Source organism: Rhinolophus hipposideros (assembly GCF_964194185.1).
Source record: "Rhinolophus hipposideros genome assembly, chromosome: 2".
In the NCBI taxonomy this organism is placed as follows: Eukaryota; Metazoa; Chordata; class Mammalia; order Chiroptera; family Rhinolophidae; genus Rhinolophus; species Rhinolophus hipposideros.
This window is the reverse complement of record NC_138048.1, coordinates 109,744,955-109,759,648: the sequence shown is the minus strand read 5'-3', so window position 1 is coordinate 109,759,648 and position 14,694 is coordinate 109,744,955. Positions and strand designations below refer to the sequence as shown.

Here is a 14,694-nt window from a genome sequence, read left to right as displayed (position 1 = left end):
TCTTCGGGGCTGCCTCTCAGCTGAGCACACAGTCCGCGAGAAGCACCTTCTGTTTTGAACAAAATGTCAACTCTCTTAAAAGAAACTCAGAAACATAAGAACTGTTCGTGGAAGACATGGAACCCCGGCAAAGGGCAGACGTATGGAGACCGCCCCTGCCAGAGGGTCTGGGCGCGGCCCTGCCAAGTGCCCTCCACCCCAGGCAAGGCCAGTTCCCAGACTGACCCTGTTTACAAGAGAGAAGCGGCTCAAACACGCAGCTGTGCTGTGCTGAGCCCCGAGGGGCTTTGACCTGGGAGGTGACTCAACCTGCACCCCTCAGAGCGTGTACCTTTCACCCCGAGTGCCCACTTGGTGCCAAGGGCTTGCTCTCCAGCAGCAAAACCGCAGTTCTTGATGCAAGAAGGACAAAAGTGAAGTCGTTTAATGAACAAACACACACCTCTTCAGGTTTGGGCGTCACAGAGAGGGAATAAACAAAGTCCCCTGCAGGGTATGTCGGTGTCCCTAATATCTAACTGGGCGGACACCCTGGCCCCAGATTTAGGTGAGACGCTTGGGCAAGGCCACGGCTCCTGGAGTCACCACCGCGACTCTGTGTATGACACAACCGCAGGCTACACACTGGCGTTTTAGAGCAAAGGAGCAATTCCTTACATGTGTCACACGTGAAAGCAGAAGCAGCACAGGACTCTTGCAAGAATCCTTGGCTTTCACTGATGCAAATAACAAAAGATGTCTCGACTATTAAACTCACATCATAAACTCAGCAAGTTCAGAACCCAAGCTGCAGGAAAGGGATGGAGGTCGCAGTGCAAGTGCCCACGGGAAGCCAGGCCCTTGACGATGGCGCGTGAGCTGTAAGGGGCCTCTCTCTGGCTGTCGTCCGTCAGGGTTGGATGACCCAGGGCCACTGCAAAGCTGTCCACTGCCCTGGCCATGAAGGCCCAACGAGGACAGCAGGGTACACAGAGCTCTGACACGTGACAGTGGGTCCGCGACTCACTCACTCTGTCTCCTGACCACCAACAGGTGAGAGCAAATCTCCAAAAGCATGTGTTTCTGCATTTCTGGGATAAAGGACTAGAACTAAGTACAAAACACTGCTTGTCCGCAGGGGACTGGTCACGTTACCTGCCTCCCTTATGGAGCTTGTCTGTGAGTGGACAGGGGGCTACAGAGCTGGGGGACATGCATCCCCAAAGATCACCCTGCTTTGGTGCTGCTGTGGTGAACGAGGGCTCAAGGACCCACTCACTCCCTGGCGAGACAGCCCACTGACATCTGCAGAGCCGCGTGCCCGGGTTAGGGACAGACTGGCAGGCTCCCCTCCGCCGGTGCCTCGGGCTTCCCTTGGGAACCAGGGTTAGTGACAGTGCCGCCTACACGGGGCTGCACAAGGACTGAATAAGGAGTCCAGGCAAAGACTCCGCCCAGCTCCCGGCACAGACTGGGTGCTGGATGGGCGCTGGCTGTTCTGGGAGGCCTCGAGAACCCTCGGGTGAAGACGGCAACTCCCAGGGCCATGCGGCCAGGTCCCTGGGCTGGCAGGCGCCCGACACGCTCCTGAGCAGCAGTGGACTAGCCTGCTGTGTCTCAGCACTGCGGCAGCTCAGGGCCCCCTCCAGCATGAAGATCCCCCAGAGGCACAGCCCTGGCAGCGAGCGCGACCATCTGCTGGGCACCCAGACCGCCCTGTGCCCTGGCAGCGAGCGCGCCCCGCCGCCCAACGCCCAGTCCGCCCTGTGCCCGTGAGGACAGATGGCCACCTCCTCGCACCTCTGAATAAAATGAGAGCTGTCCTGAGGTGGATCCTGCGGCCGTCTGCGCCTCCGTGGGACAGCATCACACGGATGTCCTGTACCTGCCAGGGGTTCCCAGTGCAGGTGCTGAGACGCGTATCCTGCTCCTGACACGCCCGACAAATGGCGCCCCTCCTACTGCTATTCTCGTGCCAGCTGTGTGCTCCATCTCAAAGGTGTCAGCCTTTTAAGGGCGGAACCGGGAAAACCTCCGAGCGCAGCCTGGTGACACGTGCCCAGCCAGTAATCCCCCAGCTGGTCCCGAGGGTATGTCTCTAATCCCTATATTCCCTAAAGGAAAGCTTTATGCCACGAGGTCACGTCACATGGTTCTCCTCTAAACAAATTGTGCAACTCGAGCGGGTTTAGAAGTACTTTTAACTAAATATGAATGTCCCTATATGTGACATGGGCATATGGCTAGTCACATGGTGCACTGCTTCAAATGTGAAAGGCAACTGTGACTTCCAGTTTGAAATCTTTGAAAAACCAGTGTGGAGAGGAAGGCTGAGCTGACCGTGCTCACACCGAGGAAGCGCTGGTCAGCAGCCAGGAGCCACCGCGACGGTGACGAGTTAAAGAACACAGCGGCGCTGCTGTCCCTCAGCGGGCCCTCTAGGACTGGCAGCGGTCACACAGACCCGGGCTGGGCGCTTCCGGGCAGAACCAAGGACAGCAGTCCCAAGACAGCTGTGCAGCGCCCATTATGGAGGGGCACGGAAAGAGCTCAGGCCAAGGTGAGTAATTCACATTTTGCAAAATATTTTTAAGTCACATCATCACATTTTACTGCCCCAAATAGCCCAAGGAAAGGCATTCAGCAAAGCAAGAACATTCCCTTTTTCAAGGACGAATAAAACTGCACAGTAAGAACATGTGGCGTGAAATACTGAGACATACTGCGTCTACCTCCAGCCATCTTCCCACAGCCCCCACGGGCCCGTCAGCACAGCGGCTCAGGGGATAAAGACTGAACCTGCAGGCCCCCTCTGGGCTGCGGCTCAGGGGACACGTGGGTCCTCTTACTACTCACAGCTCATCCTGCACCCTCCTGGATGCTCTGGCCTTTGGGATCGTAACTTAGGGTCCACGCTGCTCAGGACATCCAGTAATCGCAGGCCCTTGCACTCTCAAAAGTGTCCCCACTCAAGCAGTCAACTGCATGGTCACCTGCTTTAACAGCCAGCGCCGGAAACCAGCGTCTGCAGAGGGTGTGGCTCCTCCCTTCCCCACCTCACCCCAGGCAGACCAACCAAGAGGAATGTGGGTGGTCCCCCTACCCCCGCATGTTGCTGTCCCCTGCCCCACTTCATTCAATTCAGGACGGAATGGGGTGTCACCAGGCAGCTCTGCACCAGGAGGAACAGGGACAGAAAGACTTGCTGCTCAGCACGGTGCCCCGCCCCTGCAGCCCAGGTCCGGCCCCCGCTGCCCTGCAAGGGGACACAGGAGGGGAGCCTGCGGGAGTCCCAGAGGCCACAGCAGAGAAGAGGCGACTAGGAGCATGAACATGTCCCCAGGGAACCTGCCACATGGATATTAAGGTTATGAAGTATTTATGCCTTTTCAAGAGCTAAATAAAACAGCCACCTCCAGAAAAGACACCTGTGGTAGAATTCAGAAATAATGAGCCAATTTCTTTAAATTACAAGGGGGAAAAGGGCTTTTTTCTTTAAAAAAAAAGAAAAAAGATGGAGGTGTGACAGGAGCTGTGGCCGAGAGCACTGTCCCTGTATCCGTTTTTTTCCCTGGTGACCTGAGCCTTTGGCTGGGCACAGTGCAAGGTGCTGCAAAAGTTCCCGTGGTCACTCTGCATAAAGGAAATGCTCGACGTCATCAGCAACCAGGGAGGGTGCTCGGAACCGCACAGACAGCCTTGCTGCCCACGAAATGGCAAAGACTAACAAGGCCATGGTGCCCAGTGGGGTGGGAGCCTGAAACCCCCACAGGCCACAGGCCAGCACTGCCCACTGACGTGGAAGTCCATGCCTCTGCGGCCCCCCCGGGAAGGCCTGTAGCTCTTTATCCAAAGATGCGGCTCAGAATGGCCACAGCAGTTTTACTCATCGTCGCCCCCGAATGCCCGTGTCCGCCAGCAGCGGAATGAATAAACGCACAATAGGGCTGAAGGGGGACTCGTACACAGAGCAGCAAAATAAACTTCAACCCCACAGGGAGCCTGAGACACAGCGCTGAACAGAGGAAAGACACAAAATGCACTGTTTGCACAGAAACTTAAAACCGACGGACGCTGTGGGGGCGCCTGCGGGGGGCGCCCTGGGCGGGGCTCGGGGCGGGCGGGGCCGCCCCTCCCTGGGGGGTCGCACAGCCGCTCACGCTGTGCTGACCGGCCGCGCACGTCTGCTCTGGGCACTTGACACGCGCTCGCGTGAGTGTGTTCCCTCAACACTGGTTAAAACGCGACGTCGGGCAGGAAGCAGGAGGTAAGAGCGGGCGGCCGCAGGGTCCGGCCCTGTGACCCCGGGGCCGGGGGAGGGCACGCCGACCTCACGCAGCGCCTGCAGGGCCTGCGGGCCGCACCTGCCACCTGGGCACCTGGCACCTGGGCACCTGGGCACCTGGGCACCTGGGCACCCGGGCACCTGGGCACCTGGGCACCCGGGCACCTGGCACCTGGGCACCCGGGTACCTGGCACCTGGGCACCTGGGCACCTGGCACTTGGGTACCTGGCACCTGGGCACCCGGGCACCTGGCACCTGGGCACCTGGGTACCTGGCACCTGGGCACCCGGGCACCTGGCACCTGGCACCTGGGCACCTGGCACCCGGGCACCCGGCACCCGGGCGGGTGCGGCTCGCTGCGGCAGGCGAGGCCCGCAGGCTTCGCTCCCACACGGCCCGCGACGCCTCATTTCGAGTGTACTACCTTGAAGATAGTGGCAAGAGTTGGTGGCCAACTGTTCCGAGTACAATGAATCCGGACAGCGACTGTCAGCAGAAGCCCCGGGGGTGCAGGCCACCCCGACTCCGGGCCGGGACCACGAGCAGGCACCTGGCGGGGCGCTCCACGCGCCCACTCGGCCTCAGGCCGCCGCAGGTGAAGGCTTTCGTCGCAGGGACAGTAGAATCGAGTCCCCTCCAGTGGCGGGGACTCCTTCACGTCGCGAAGAAAAGTAAACAGAAACCACCGAGGGCGATCCTCCGCCTCGCCTCACGGCGTGACTAACAACACGCCCCGCGCACGCACCGCCACCCGCGTCCCCGTCTGGGAACCATCACTCGGGACACGCATGTCCTGCTTGCACGTGGACTGCAGAAGGCATTAACAGCTAGTTCGCACAGCAAACAGATTCACACTCTCAGGTTTGTTCCGTGGGTGGAAAATGCCGACCGTTACTCCCCCACTTTCAGAGTCTATTATTGAAAGCGGCTTCTGGTCAAGGAAGGAAATGATGCAGAGAAAAGAATCTCACATTTTCTTCTCAAAATTGGGAAGTGAAAAGGTCACGTAGATACAAATAGAAAGCAGGCTGGTGAATGGGAGCTGGTCTCCCCCTGCGCTAGCGCCTGGGGCAGAAAGTTAGAAAGCCTCGCGTGGACGGGCTGCGGGCAGGGCCGGAGCGCACCTGACCTCCAGGGCCCACCGAGGCGGAGAAGCGCCGGGGGCTGCAGGCCACAGGCCCCCGGCCACGGGACCACCTGCCGCAGACGGGGGTCCCCTTCCGGGGACACGTCGGATCCGGGGGCTTCCCTGTCCCCGGCAGGCAGAAGCGGGCGACGCGCACGACTCCCGACCGCGGTCCGTCAGCGGGCCTGGAACCGCCGGGTCAGCCAGGCCACCCACCTGCCCACACAGCCCGTCCAGCAGGGGCGGGGCCCCGCTGCGTGGAGCAACGCCCACCGGTGCCGTGGCCACGCGCGCACACGGGAACGCCAGAGCCCACGTGACGCAGCAGCCGGCGCGCGCCGGGTACGGCAGGCGCTCGCCCGACGCGCAGCGGGACAACGGCCATGGCCCACGCACCCCACGCCAGCCCGTGTGCGCGCGCGCCCGCCCCTGCGCGAGGACGCCCCCGCCGGCCGCCGGCGCGGCTTGTGCACGGAGGGCAGGACGCGGGCCCTCCGTCGGCACCAGCGCCACCTGCCTGCTGGCCCTGTGCTGTCCCCGAACACAGCTGCCCGCTGGGGCCAGGCGACTGGGACAGTGGACTCTATTTCTATGTCACTGCAGTGTAAGCAGCCACATGGGCCTCGTGCTCCTGCTGCAAACGTCACTTCCATCGTCAGGGCCAGGCCGCCCGGGAGGTGATCACGTCTCGGGGCACCGGTGAGGGCCTGCCGGCGCTGAGCAGGGCCCCCGCAGAACCAGGCACGTCTGCTGGCTGTCCGCCGCCCCACAGCGGCACGAAGCTGGAAGGCTTGCACACGGCACGAAGGCACCAGGAGGCGAGCACGGCACCCCCGTCGGCCGTGCCAGCAGGCTGTGAAGGTGGGGGCACTCGGGCCAGGGCGGCCCAGCCCCGCGGGCCTCGACCCCGGACCCAGAGCCGCCCAGCGCTCGGCACCCCCGCAGCCGCAGGACACCGCGTGGCCTGAGGGTGCCTCAAAGGGGCGCATGGAGGGAGGGGGGAGGGAGTGCTCACCAGCCAGGCCCGCGATGCAGCTAAGTGATGGCTTCCTCTTACACAGACAGCCTCCATGTGGGCCTGGTCCAAGAGGAGGGGGCTGAGTGGTACCCGTCGGGAGAAGGCGGGGGGGGAGCCTGGCCGTCCACGTGACCGTCCACGGGCGCAAACCTCCAGCAGGCTACCTGAGGAGCCACTGCAGCCACTGCCCCCCAGTGCCAGGCACTGACTAGCCTGGCATTGCCTCATTCCCCGGGCCGCTGCTGTCCCACTGCAGAGACCTGCCTGAGGCAAAGCTGCCGCCCCCACCTGAGAGCCAGGGCACCGGGAGCCACAGGCGCCGGCAGGACCCAAACTGGCTCTCCTGTCACCCACGTGTAAGCGAGCTAACAGTGCCAGCCTGGAAGGGGGCCTGGCCCGGACCCCCATGCTGCCCCACTAGGCACAGCAGCCTGGCAGTGGCCCCAACACTGCCATGGCCCCTGCACCCTGGTCACCTCTGTGTATAAGCCACTCAAGCAGAGTCACAACCACGTGCCCGTAGGTCCACATTAGGAACCATACAATTAATTGGTTTTCAAATCAGAACAACAGGTCAGCCTTCAAAGAAACCCAGGAGCAGAGCACAGTGCACGGTGGGCAGGGGGCCGTGGCTCGGCAGCAGAAGGGGCTGGCACAGCCCCGGGCACAAGCTCTGCCTGCCGGTGGCTCTGCTGTGCCCCTCAGCTGCGCGTCCCCACCTCTGCCTGACTTCAGTTCACAGTCCTGGCACACTCAGTCGAGTGCGGCCAACACTCTCCGTGGTGTGTGCACAGCGCTCCCACCGAGGGGCGCCCACACGGCCTGCGCAGACGGGCAATGCCCTTCTCAGCCCCTCCCTCCTCCGTGGCCTTGGGAGGGTGTGAGCTCCGTAGGCAGTACTGAGCACCAATACCGAGCACCGAGCTGCCCCAACCCAACCCCTCGATCCAATACCCGCAGGTGTGGAGGGAGGACAAATGGCCCAAGTCCCCAAGAGCCACGGGGGCTCAGAGGGTACCCGCTGCTGTGCACACAGGTGCCGAGGAACCACTGACTCCGTGGGATTAGAACCCAGGACCTGAGGAGTCGGGGACTTCAGTATAAAGGCCATGGCAGGTACCACGAGGGAGCCCCCAAACGCTAACGCTCTGAGGGCTGCAGAGGCCTCCTCTCCTTCACTGAGACGCCGTCCCAACCAGGCGGGCGAGAGTGAGAGTGACAGCTTTCACAACCTTTGCACTGGGCCAATCTGACGTGTGAGGAATGGTATCTCAGTGAAAGGCGGGGTGTGTGTGTGTGTGTGTGCACGCCTGAATGTCTGCGCATGTGCCTGCACGTGTGTATGTGCATGTGCGTGTCTGCATGTGTCTCCCTGTGTGTGCACGTGTGTGCGTGTGTCTGTTTACGACGTCTGTTTTCCTACAGGATCTTGGTCCTTTTTTTCCCTGCCATTTTTAAAATGGCAAATTTCTGATATGTTGCAAAGATTTTTCTCCCAATTGATCTTTCTGACTTCAGACCCTACTCATACTGTTTTGTTGTTGTTCTGTCGTTTTGTTTTGGGTTAGCCAGCTTTTCATTGTAGTTTTTTAAATGTAGTCAAATGTGCCCATCTTTTGTTGAACCTGTATTTTGAGTTACAATTTGAAAGCCTTTCCCAACACAGGTCCTGGTCCCTGGTTTTGTCTGACACCTGACTGGGGTCACCTGTTACACTGAGCTCTGTGACCCATTTGGAGCGTGTTCTTGCGTGTGGTGTGAGGTAGAAATCTCATGGTGTCGAGTCATCCCCAAATACCTTCTTAAAAAGCTCACCTTGACCTGGCCATTTGGGGTACCTGCCGAATCAGACACCTGAATCCCCTCTGAGCTGGGCTTATCCTGAACTCACTGACCGCCTGGTGGTCCCCACGTCGTGCCCACGCGTTTCAGTGTCTGTGGGGCTGGCCTCCCTGGGGCTGGTCTCCCGGCGCGGCCCCGCCTCTTCTGAGTTTTCTAGGTCTTTAGGCATGCTCGCTTTTCTGTCAATTTTATAATCAACATGTGCAGCCCAAGGGAAGAAATGACTCTTGTGTTCCTATTTTACTGGAAGCCCATTACATTTGTCCATTAACTGAGAGATCTGCCGTCTTAATGAGCCTGGACATCCTCAGCAAGAATAAGCCAAGCCCTTCCATCTGCTAAGGCTCCTGTGTCTTTCTTGAGAAATTTTTTAGAATTCTCTTCACTTAAGTTTTGAACAGTACTTATTACGTTTATTGCTAAGTACTTTCTTGTTGTTAGTGTAAATGGTGTCTCCTCTATAATATCTTCTGACTGGGTTCTTCTGTGTATATGAAAGTTATCACTGATGCCTGCATATTAACTTTATATTTCTCCTACCCCAGCAAATTCTCTCATTGTCTGAGCTGTTTTATCGGCCGCCCTGAGGCTGTGCCCGCACGTGGTGACTATGTTGGCAGCGCAGCTGCAGGACACCCCCACCCACAGACAGCACCCCTGGACGGCACTGCTGCCCACCTTTCTGGGCAAATGGCAAACACATTCTTCTACCTCTTCTAGTTAAACTCTGATGCCTTTGTTGTTTCTTGTCCTTTTCGGATCCTGGCTGTGGGAACATTAGGTCCCCTTTATAATTTTTAATTAAACCACACATCTGTGTTTGTACAACTCCTGCCCCCACCCCAGGCCTGCAGGTCCAGCACCTACTCCTACTTTTAGGGGTGGAGGCAAGGGCAAAGAGCACCCAGAAATTCATTCTGCCACTTTCATTTTCCACAAAGCTTTCTTTGCCCTGCTGCCCTTATTTAAACCTCTGGTAAGCCTTCTCTCACAGAGGAAAACAAAACTTCCTTCTAGGACAAGCTAAATGACTGACGTGTGGATCCTGAAAAAGAGACTTACAGATATCTGAATGTTCTCTTATTAGGCAGTGGAACACATGAAAAACACATCTCCGAACCCTACTATATGACTTGCATGTTCCAACCATCATGTACCGTGGCCACGGTACCTTTCGCTGTGTGCAGAATTTGCATTTGCACACGACCCCTTCCATCTCGCTAACCTCGCCTGCTGTGCCCCCGACCGGAAGGGCCCTAACCTACCACAGACAGCACTAAGCAAGGCTTGTGAAAATAAGGTAGGCTAACTGTTTTTATGTTGCTAGGAAATTTCATTCTTCGTTAATTTGTTGTTCTGATGGATTCCCAAGCCACTCACTTTTAGGAGAATAAGAGAGAAGGGGGACAGAAAAGTACCAGAGCCCGGTGGCTTCCCCAGTGCTCTCCGGGATTTATGGTGGGGACCCACATCAGGAACTGAACGCAGGCATGGCAGTGCTCACATCTACACACCCCTCTAGTTCCCAATCAGGATGATTTGCAGAAATGACAACGAACACACTTAGAATAGCAAGTTCACTGCCAGACTACAGTCGTGCTTAGTACACTATGCACTATAACATCAACGTGCCACAACCATACTGGACACAGGGAGGGGACTTTCTGAAACTTCAGGACAGGGCTTTAAACTCACCAGGTATCATAGCCAAGTGGAGGAAGGGACCTGTAAAAACCTCCTGAGGAATTTCATAAGCCTGTTCTTACAGGATTCAATTGCAATAAAGGAAAAGAAAGGAATTAATACTGTTGTGGAAAGGGGGAAAAACGAAGAGCTCTGACACCACAGCATTTCCACACCAGCCTGCTGCTACGGCTTACAGAACAGGACAGCAGGGTAGCCAGCAGAACGCTGGACCAGCGAGGAAGCGCTCTCGGCCCTAGCCCACATCGTGGGCGCCCCATGGGAAGGAAGCCTGCGCACTGCGGAGCTCAGCGCTTCTGAGGACAGGTGAGTCCCACATGTCCCCACAGCCCTGGATGCTTTCAGAGGCCGGCTCTGGAAACGCAGCCACAGAGACAGACACTGGCATGAAGCGAGTTCGACGGGATCTGGGAGTGACGTTAGGGTCTTTTATGCACACAATGTCCAAACGGTTCTCCGTCTCCGTAGGGCTAACGCTTACGTGTTGTGTCACAATATTCCATTAATGTGCCCTGAGGACCTCCGAGGCGGCAGGGGAGCAGAGGGGCGAGCCTTGGGGGTATCTGAGGGAAATGGAAGCAGGCCGTGGTGTCTTCCATCACACTTACAAAATGCACCCAAATGCTCCTCTACAAACACCACTCGAGTATTAAAATGCAAAGGATCAATGACACATCCTGCCATGTTTCCCTGAAAATAAGACGGGGTCTTATATTAATTTTTGCTCCAAAAGACGCATTAGGGCACTTTAGGAGATGTCTTAATTTTTTCATGTACAACAATCTACATTTATTTAAATACAGTCATGTCATCTTCGGGAACATCGTCCTAACGTACTAATGTGTCCGTCTGGCTGACAATCTTAACTGGGGCTTATTTTCGGGGAAGCACAGTAAAACATAACAGAAAAGTCACTCACAGCCCGTCAGGTGAGTTTCTCCACTCTGTTCTCTGACTCCACACTCAGAATGTGTGCGCTTGTGGGAGTACTTCCCCGAGGGAAAAATGCCACCTGTACATTCAGGCCACAAAACCCAAGAGTCCTCATGGCCAGCAGTCGCCCCAAAAGACCTGCAGGAATGTGTGTGACGTGCACGAGGGGGCCTCCCAGGCTGGTGCCCCCTCCCCAAACACCCACTCGTCACTTCTCACACTGCATCCTCTGCTCTGGGCCCCCTGCAGTGGCCCTGCAGCAGCCACCCCCCAGCAGTCTGGCAGCAGCTCCGCCTCAGACTGAAGAACCCGCCTTGGCAACACACCAAGCCAGGGCCACCCCCTTGCGCCTCCACTGCCCATCTTCCCTCTTCTTTCTGGAACCTGACTCTGCCCAGGGGTCCCGTGGTGCGCAGGGACAGCGGACAGAGGGGGTCCCGAGGTGCGCGGGGGCAGCGGACAGAGGGCCTCTCCTCTGGCCCCACTCCTGGACGCCCGAGCTGCACAGGCCGACTCGAGTCCAAGCTCACACCCCCGACGGCCCCCCGCTGCACAAGCACCCCCTCACCCACACACACAGCCCAATCAACCCAAACTAAAGCCCCTAGCACCGGCGTCTTCCTCTCAGGCGGCTCCCCATGATGCCCAAGGCCGTCTTCTAAGGAAGATGGTCCCAGGCCTCCCAGCACAGATGGGCGACAGGGACAGCACATAGAAGGAGACAGCAGCAGTCCTGACTCGCTGCAGTTGAAAGCCGTCACTTTGACAGATGTATAAACGTCTGAGCTCGTGCCCGGGGAGGGACCCTCACAAGTGAAGTCCCTGGAGACCCACGGTCACTGAGACCCCGCCTCGGCCAGGAGCACTTGCTGGCAATGCGACCTCTGCCTGCTGAGCAATACCAGAGAGTGTATATATTGTTTAGGTGACAGACAGGGTGGTGAATCTACAGAGGACACCAAAGAAACAGTGACCAGGAAGTCAGGGGGTACTTAGGGTAGAGGGTGAGGAGACGGAAGGAACTTCTAAGGCATTACCAGCTTTTTAAAAACACTATAGCTCAAAGTAGACTTTACTTTTGAGAACAATTTTAGATTTGAAGAAAAACAAGGACGACAGTACAGAGATTGCCCACAGACCCACACGGTATATGTGTTACAATTAATGAATCAATATTAACACATTAACTAAGCTAATAAGGCCTAGGGTATTCAGCTGTCCTCAGATTTTACTTACTGTCCTTTCCTGTCAGCATCCCAGCCAGGACACTACATGACATTTGGTTGCCGTGTCCTGAGGGCTCCTCTGGGCTATGACAGTTTCTGAGACTTTTCTTGATGGCCTTGGTGACCTTGACCGTGGTGAGGAGGGCTGGTCAGGCATTTTGTAGGATGTCCCTCCCCTGGGGTCAGCATGATGACTTCTCGTGATTGGACTGGGGACACGGGTTGCTGGGAGGGAGGCCACAGCGGTCACGTGCGTTCCCATCACACATCAAGGCTCTGTCTCATCACCATGACCGTCCTTGGTGCTGACCGGGGCCCCAGCGGAGGGGAGTCTGTCCAGCCCCTCCACTCCACACTCCACTTTTCCCCCCCGGTTCTCTGTGGCCGGAGGTCGCCGTGCACAGCCCACACCTAGGGGGACGGTGTGCCCCTCCTGGAGGACGGGGCGGCCACAGAAGGCACGTGGAACGTCTGCAGGGGAGGTTCCTCTTCTCCCCAAGGACTCCAGTCGTTCATTCACGTCTGTGTGACACGTGGATGTTGATTTTAGGCTCGGGGCTGGAATCCACCACGATGTGCTGAGGCTGGGCCTGCTCCAGCTCTGGCCGCTGGGAGCTCTTCCACGGGCTCCTGGCTCCCACACACCCTGAGTGGGTGCCGCATTTTGGTTTGGAGCCCTTCTTTCCTCGAGGGCAGTGCAGGTTGCTTGGGGCTCATCGTGGGCATTTCCTACATCCTGGAACAAAGCCCTCGCCCTTTATTTTTTATATGCTCTTTTCATGGGACATGCAGTCACATCTGAAAAATAGACCTGGGGAGAATCCATCCTGCTCCTTCTGGTAACAGCAGCCCAGATGGGTTCTGTGGAAATGGGTGCTCCCCCTGGATGCTTAACTCCTGTGGAGGGGCTGCCTACAGTGCATGGGGGGGGGGGAGCCTAAACTTCTCATTTTAAACTGCTTGCAAAAGCATTTCCAAGGGTATGATGGGGGATTATTTTAAACCCTTGTGTGTATAACAAGTAGAATCGACCACGTTCAAGTGAGGAAGACAATACTAACAATTTTGATTTAGAATAAAAACAAGCACAAGTGCTCACTTTGTGCTTAGAGATGAATAAGGCAGGTCTGGAAAACTGTGCCCCACTGCGGCTCCTCCTTTTCCCACAGGCAGTTAAGTTGCTCTCTTCCCATTTAGCAACCAGCAGGCTCTGGTTTGCTCGCATAATGGGCGTCCAACAAAGCCCAGCGTCCGTGCATTAAGGTGCCGCACGTGGAAATTCGCACCGTGGGCCGGGGCGGAAATCCGTGGCAGCGCTGAAGGCAGCACCGTCCATCAAACTTCCCAAAGCACAAGGTGCCTGACCGACTCAAGAAATGTTACCCTTTCAACTGCAGCACACGAAGGAAATGTCGCACGAGGCACAACCCTGGAGGCCCGTTTACAGAAACACGTTTTAGTTCCGCCACAGGGATACTTAAGAAAAAGGCCTAACTCCTCGGTTTTTAAATCAAAAGCTCCGAGCTCACGTAGGAGGTGAGGTTGCCCGAGGCCCCAGAGCAGGGGAGCCTGGGGGTTCCGGAAGGTGGGCACCCCGTCCCACGTGAGCCCCTCCCGAGCCCCCACCACGCGGAGCCGCCCGCGGGAGTCGGAGTCGGGGCGCAGGCGGCGGTCCCGCGGGGCCCAAAGAGGACGCGGGTGGACGGGCTGGACCAGCGCGACTGCCAGCACCAAGGGGGGGGCGGGGGGGCGGGGGGGCGGGGACGGGGACCGCCGAGCACGTGGCGCCCCAGCGGCGGCCCTGCTCCTGCCCGCGCAGACGCGCGCGGGGCCCACGGACCCCAGCCCAGCCCGATGCCGACCCCACTTCCCGAGGGCAACGCGTGGCGAAGCGGCCCCTGGCCAGCATCGAGCTCAAGGCCGGCGCCTGCATCCCGCGCCCGGACGGCTGGCCCCGCGGCCTCGGGTAGGGGCTCCCTCCCCGCTCCCCGCACGCGTGGACATGGAGCGCCAGCCTTCACTCCTTGCTTTCACTGATAGAAATGGAGCCACAGTGAGAAGCCCACCGTCACTGGTGGGGAGCAAGGGGGCGCAAAGTTGACACACCTCCTGCAATTCCACCAACAGACTGAAAGGAGATGCAGCACCCAAGAAGCCCAAGGTGGGCTCGGGAGCCCTGCGAGGCCACAGCAGTGCCCAGACCGCTGACGATGTTTTAGCTTGACTTGGGTTCATTAAATTTATAGTCAAAGGTGAGCGGGTAGTGTGTCACCTGCGGCTCTGCTCTGTGCAGGATGGGCCCCCCTCTTGTCAATCTGGTAGTTCTCTTGGGGGCTGGTGGCTGCACTGAGCTGGGGACAGTAAGTGACAGGGGCCTGCGCCATGACAGCAGGTGTACACTCCACTTTCCTTCACACACTTCCCCTCCACGTGAAAAGCCTGCAGCACGGTCTTATAATCTGATTCCAAAGATTAGACGCATATAATCCAAATGCTGGTTTTCATTTCCATATGTGGTGAACAACTTTTATTATTTAATGGTGGGTTTTTGTTTTTTTATTTGTTTTTAAGTCCTCAAAC

The 14,694-nt window shown here is 57.7% G+C and overlaps 1 protein-coding gene across 7 annotated transcripts in view; it reads right to left on the bottom strand.

Annotated features, from left to right (window-relative positions):
* The window catches only part of ADARB1 (adenosine deaminase RNA specific B1), a 115,438-nt gene that overhangs the window by 76,768 nt on the left and 23,976 nt on the right, over positions 1-14,694 (bottom strand). The window lies entirely within an intron of this gene.